The sequence below is a fragment of the Cucurbita maxima genome, unplaced genomic scaffold, assembly GCF_002738345.1.
Source record: "Cucurbita maxima cultivar Rimu unplaced genomic scaffold, Cmax_1.0 Cma_Scf00060, whole genome shotgun sequence".
NCBI classification, from domain to species: domain Eukaryota; kingdom Viridiplantae; phylum Streptophyta; class Magnoliopsida; order Cucurbitales; family Cucurbitaceae; genus Cucurbita; species Cucurbita maxima.
In genome coordinates, this window is record NW_019272076.1 from 674,159 (window position 1) to 681,434 (window position 7,276).

Below are 7,276 nucleotides of genomic sequence, written 5' to 3' on the forward strand. Positions count from 1 at the left end.
ATTAATTATGAAAGTACAAGTGGAGTGATCGGTTTGTTGTAATTTTTTTCTTGGGAGCTAAGCAAGATGAAAGAATGATTCCCACAAAATTTCAGATTTTTTTTGACAACTCTAGCTATTTTTTCTAATTTCGTATTATTTAATATTTAAAAATTCATTAAAAAAAATTGGTTGGTTGAAAAATTATGAAACTTGATTTATAGGACCATTAGAATGTCCCTTTAATGAATCAATCGAGTTCATGGAAAAAAAAATCTAGAACTTGAGATTTTTGACCGTATGACGGCTCAGAAAAATCGTATCTAGGCTTGGGAGACCAAAAATGCCTCAAAATGTACTATATAGGGGGGTGACTAGTCTGCATGGGCTGGGTGTCACGGTCATGCTCGTCTAGGGCGTGTTGCCCATGGCTGCATGCTCATGGCAAGCCAAACCCTTGTCATGTCTTTTCATTCTAGTGTTTTTACTTTTGTAGTTCTATGGCGTATGACGCCTCAAAAATATCATGTCTAGGCCTGACAGACATGAAATGCCTTAGAATGTACTATTGGGAGACATGACTAGTTGTCAACTTCTCCCTACCCAAGGTTATATATGCTAAGCCGTTGTTATCTCTCTCTTGCTTGCTTATATAATGTCTCTTTCAAAAATCTCTCTCTACCCTCGATCATACGTCGCTTGGCCGTAGGCGACGCAAGAACAAATTGGCTTAGCTCACTTATCGTTGGAAAGTGAGTGCCGCACAATCACTAGTCCGCTGCCTTTAAAAAGTGCGATTGTGACAAGTGGTATCAGAGCTTTGTTAGCACCGTGACACAGTAAAGACCGAAACCATGTCGGCGACAAAGTCGACACCCAAAGTACAAGCCGGCTTACGCTAATAGTCCCTGACACCCTCCGCTTCCTGGAAGCACGGGTGACCGAATTGAGTGAGAAAGTCGTAGTAATCGACCCAATGGGCAACCGCCTCGATGAGTTGCCAATCGCAGAATTGATGTTTCGAGTGACCTCGCTCGAAGAAAGAGTTGCTCCTACGAGTAGCCCAAAACCGTCTGGTAGTCTGGATAGCTCTGTCGCGCACAAGGAGGGACGTGGCGAAGAGTTCGACGTGCTACAAAATACAATGATGAGCTTGTTCAATGGATTAGCTGATGAATTCAGAACAACAATCGACGACATCCAAGAAAGAATGGCCTCCATGGGCACTCAAATTGAAGTGACCTGAAAGCCGTGGAGAACGTCACGGCTGGGCAAACTAATACAGGGTCCAACAAACTAAGATTCCCAGATCCTAGAGCCTTTAAAGGGAATCGGGACGCCAAAGAGTTGGAAAACTTCATCTTTGATGTCGAACAGTACTTCAAAGCCACAACGGCTTGTACTGATGACAAGAAGGTGATCGTAGCCTCGATGTATCTCATAAACGACGCCAAACTGTGGTGGCGTACAAAGGTACAAGACATCGAGGATGGATTGTGCACCATTGACTCGTGGGAGGACCTTAAGAAAGAGTTGAGGGACCAGTTCCTCCCCGAAAACGCAGGACATATAGCAATGGAAAAACTAGTAGCCCTGAAACACACTAGAGGCATACGAGACTATGTCAGACAGTTCTCAACCCTGATGCTAGATATCAGGGGCACATTAGAGAAGGACAAGGTGTTCTTCTTTATAAATGGGTTACAGCCGTGGGCCAAAACAAAGCTACACGAGAACAAGGTCCAAACCGTAGCTGCCGCAATGGCCTGTGCCGAGAGACTCCTAGACTATGGGAACGAAGCGGGATCCCAAAGAAGAATGACACCAGCCCCAAACACTGGGGGCAAGACATACAAACCACCAGGTTATCAAAATGGAAGCCCCAACAGACCGAACGGAGGTAACGACAGACCAAGCGGATGGACGGATAGACCTCCTCAGAACAACCAAGCGGGGACATCTCGAGGACCTTACCATCAAAGGAACCACCTGACGACGCCTTTACAATGCATGCTGTGTAAAGGTCCCCATAAAGTATCTTACTGTCCTCATCGGGCCTCTCTCACTGCGCTCCAAGTGTCCATTCAAGAGAGCAATGACGCAAGGGTTGAGACTATGCTTGACAAGAAGGAAGATCAAGACAATCCCCGAATGGGCGCACTTAAATTCTTGTCAGCTCTCCAACGGAAGGTCGAACCGAAGGAGATAGTAGAGAAAGGACTCATGTTCGTAGATGCGACAATAAATTTCCAACCGAATAGGAGCACTCTGATAGATTCAGGAGCGACCCACAACTTTATCGCTGATCAAGAAGCCCGAAGATTAGGACTCACTATAGGAAGGGACCCGGGAAAAATGAAAGCTGTCAACTCTGAGGCCTTGCCTATTGTGGGAGTTTCCAAAAGAGTCCCCTTTAAAATAGGGGATTGGACAGGAGAGCTAGATCTTGTCGTAGCTCGCATGGACGACTTTGACGTGGTACTTGGGATGGAGTTCCTCCTAGAACACAAAGTTATCCCAATGCCGCTGGCAAAGTGCTTAGTGATCACTGACCGCAACCCCACAGTAATACCTGCAAGCATCAAGCAACCAGGTAATCTTCGAATGATCTCGGCCATACAATTGAAAAAGGGACTCGCACGAGAGGAACCTACATTTATGGCCATACCATTGATGGAAGTAACAACCACCGAAGAAACTGTCCCAAATGAAATCAATGAGGTACTAAACGACTATGCTGACATAATGCCAGAGAGCTTACCCCAAACATTACCACCTCGTCGAGGCATTGATCACGAAATCGAACTCATCCCCGGAGTTAAACCGCCAGCGAAGAACGCATACCGGATGGCTCCGCCCGAGCTAGCCGAATTAAGGAAACAACTGGATGAGTTGCTGAAGGCGGGATTCATCCGCCCGGCAAAGGCACCCTATGGAGCCCCCGTACTGTTCCAGAAGAAGAAGGATGGGACGTTGCGTCTGTGTATAGACTATAGAGCCTTAAACAAGGTGACGGTACGCAACAAATATCCACTGCCGATAATATCCGACTTGTTCGACCAACTTCACGGGGCCAAGTACTTCACGAAGTTGGACTTACGATCAGGGTATTACCAAGTACGTATTGCCGAAGGGGACGAGCCCAAGACGACGTGCGTAACAAGATATGGGGCCTTCGAATTCCTAGTAATGCCCTTTGGCTTGACAAACGCTCCAGCTACTTTCTGCACGTTGATGAACCAAGTTTTCTACGAATACTTGGATCAGTTTGTCATAGTATACCTCGACGACATAGTGGTTTACAACACAACCCTAGAGGAACACAAAGTGCACTTGAAGCTGGTGTTCGACAAGCTACGACAAAACCAACTGTATGTCAAGAAAGAGAAATGTGCATTCGCACAAACATGCATCAACTTTCTTGGACATGTCGTCAAATGTGAACAGATTAGTATGGATAGCAATAAGATAAAAGCTATCCAAGAATGGAAGGTTTCTACTTCCGTATCCGATGTGCGGTCCTTCTTAGGATTAGCCAACTACTATAGGCGGTTCGTCGAAGGGTTTTCACGACTAGACGCCCCATTGACAGAGCTGTTGAAGAAAGACCACCCTTGGTCGTGGTCAAATGATTGTCAAATGGCCTTTGAAGATCTGAAAACAACCATGATGAGGGGTCCTGTTCTCGGATTGGTAGATGTTACAAAGCCATTTGAAATAGAAACAGATGCTTCCGACTTTGCCCTAGGTGGGGTCCTTATTCAGGAAGGCCACCCCATCGATTACGAAAGTCGAAAGCTCAATGACGCCGAACGTAGATACACTGTCTCCGAGAAAGAAATGCTGGCAGTAGTCCATTGCCTTCGAGTCTGGAAAAAGTATCTCTTGGGATCACAGTTCGTAGTGAAGACGGATAACAGCGCCATTTGCCACTTCTTTGATCAACCAAAATTGACGGCAAAACAAGCCCAGTGGCAGGAGTCGTTGGCCGAATTCGACTTCAAGTTCGAACACAAAGCAGGAAAGAGTAATCAAGCATCCGACGCACTGAGTCGGAAGGGCGAACATGCGGCCCTGTGCATGGTAGCCCATATTCACTCAAGTAAGATCGATGGATCGATGCGTGACATCATCAAGGAACATTTACATAAAGACCCATCGGCCAAAGCCGTCGTCAAACTAGTTAAAGCTGAAAAAACACGACAGTTTTGGGTTGAGGGAGACCTTCTGATGACAAAAGGAAACAGATTGTATGTCTCAAGAACGGGAGAACTGAGAAAGAAGCTCATTCAGGAATGTCATGATACCTTATGGGCCGGACACCCTGGGTGGGAAAGAACATACGCTCTAATAAAAAAAGGGTACTTCTGGCCAAACATGCGAGATGACATCATGCAATACACCAAGACGTGCCTCATCTGTCAACAGGACAAAGTCAAGAAAGCCAAAGTATCAGGACTCTTGGAACCTCTACCTGTGCCGACAAGACCCTGGGAAAGTGTATCTCTGGACTTCATAACACACCTCCCAAAAGTCGGGGAATATGACGCTATCTTGGTTATCGTAGACCAATTCTCAAAATATGCGACGTTCATCCCCACTCCCAAATTATGCTCGGCCGAACTCACAATTCAACTATTTTTCAAACACATTGTAAAGTTATGGGGCATTCCGTCGAGCATCTTCAGTGATCGGGATGGCAGATTCATTGGGACATTCTGGACCGAGTTATTCGCCTTCTTGGGAACAACCTTAAACATCTCCTTGAGTTACCACCCCCAAACCGATGGACAGACATAACGGTTCAATTGCTTGCTCGAAGAATACTTACGTCACGTCGTAGACGCTCGCCAGAAGAACTGGATACAACTATTAGATGTCGCCCAATTTTGCTTCAATTGTCAAACCAGCTCGTCTATGGGAAAGAGTTCCTTTGAAATTGTAAGTGAATGACAACTGGCCTTACCCCATATTATTGATCTTCCTTATGCAGGGAAAAACCCTCAAGCTCATAACTTCACAAGAGAATGGAAGCAGACAACAGATATAGCCCGGGCATATTTAGAGAAGGCTTTCAAGCATATGAAAAAGTGGGCAGACAAGAAGCGTCGCCCCCTTCAATTCCGAGCAGGAGATCAAGTCCTCATTAAGCTGAAACTAGAACAGATCAGATTTCGCAGTCGAAAGGACCAGAGACTAGTTCGAAAATATGAAGGCCCGGTTGAAGTCCTTAAAAAGATCAGGACTACCTCCTACCGAGTTGCACTACCCGCATGGATGAAAATCCACCCAGTAATTCATGAGAGCAACTTGAAGCCATACCACCCTGGCCCAGATGACGACCAACGAAATGCAATCACAAGACCGAGCAACGATCTGAGGCAAAAAGAAACAAAAGAAGTAGAGGAGATCCTCGCCGACAGGGTTAGGAAGATAGGAAGACCTGTACGGACGATTCGTGAATTCCTTGTCAAATGGAAGAATCTCCCTACAGAGGAAACCAGCTGGGAACGTGCCGAAGATCTGAACTCCGCTGCCACCCACATCGTAAGGTTTGAAAGTAGTCGATTGACAGGGACGTCAACCAATTAAGTGGGGGAGGATGTCACGGTCATGCTCGTCCAGGGCGTGTTGCCCATGACCGCATGCCCATGGCAAGCCAAACCCTTGTCATGTCTTTTCATTCTAGTGTTTTTACTTTTGTAGTTCTAGGGCGTATGAGGCCTCAAAAATATCATGTCTAGGCCTGTCAGACATGAAAAGCCTCAGAATGTACTATAGGGGGATATGACTAGTTGTCAACTTCTCCCTACCCAAGGTTATATATGCTAAGCCGTTGTTATCTCTCACTTGCTTGCTTATATAACGTCTCTTTCAAAAATCTCTCTTTTTAAAATCTCTCTCTACTCTCGTTTTCTAAAACCTTCTTTCAAAACTGAGGCTAGAGGCTCGATCATTCGTCGCTTAGCGATAGGCGATGCAAGAACAAATTGGCTTAGCTCACTTGTCGTTGGAAAGTGAGTGCCGCACAATCGCTAGTCCGCTATCGCTAAGCACTATGCGCCGCACATGGGCATATGCTTGGGTCGTCGAGGTGGTGGTCGGAGGTCGAGGGCGGTTGACGGCGGTGGTGCAGTGGCGGAATGCGCACGGTGGGGTAGTGTCGGAACATTCTCGCGCTCTGGCCAGCCCCGCCCTGTCCCACTCACGTTCGCCCCGCCCGCTTGCCCCCGCGCGCGCTCTCTCCAGCCCTGCCCCGCCCTTGTTCTCTTGAATGGATTAACGAGATTCCCACTGTCCCTATCTACTATCCAGCGAAACCACAGCCAAGGGAACGGGCTTGGCAAAATCAGTGGGGAAAGAAGACCCTGTTGAGCTTGACTCTAGTCCGACTTTGTGAAATGACTTGAGAGGAGTAGGATAAGTGGGAGCCGAAAAGCGAAAGTGAAATACCACTACTTTTAACGTTATTTTATTTATTCTGTGAATCGAAAGCGGGGCACTGCCCCTCTTTTTGGACCCAAGGCCTACCTCGGTGGGCCGATTTGGGCGGAAGACATTGTCAGGTGAGGAGTTTGGCTAGGGCGGCACATCTGTTAAAAGATAACGCAAGTGTTCTAAGATGAGCTCAACGAGAACAGAAATCTCGTGTGGAACAAAAGGGTAAAAGCTCGTTTGATTCTGATTTCCAATACGAATACGAACCGTGAAAGCGTGGCCTATCGATCCTTTACACCTTTGGAATTTGAAGCTAGAGGTGTTAGAAAAGTTACCACAGGGATAATTGGCTTGTGGCAGCCAAGCGTTCATAGCGACGTTGCTTTTTTATCCTTCGATGTCGGCTCTTCCTATCATTGTGAAGCAGAATTCACCAAGTGTTGGATTGTTCACCCACCAATAGGGAACGTGAGTTGGATTTAGATCGTCGTGAGACAGGTTAGTTTTACCATACTGATGATAGTGTCGCAATAGTAATTCAACCTAGTACGAGTGGAACCGTTGATTTGCACAATTGGTCATCGCACTTGGTTGAAAAGCCAGTGGCGCGAAGCTACTGTGCGCTGGATTATGACTGAACGCCTCTACGGGCTAGAAGCGACGCATGCGCCCATCGCTTGATTGTCGACCAACAGTAGGGGTCTTTTGGCCCCCGAAGGCATGTGTCGTTGGCTAAGCCCTTGTGACAAATGAGTCTCAAGGGCTGCCTTGTAACGTAATTCCCACTGAGCGATGGGTAGAATCCTTTGCAGACGACTTAAATATGCGACAGGGTATTGTAAGTGGCAGGGTGGCCTTG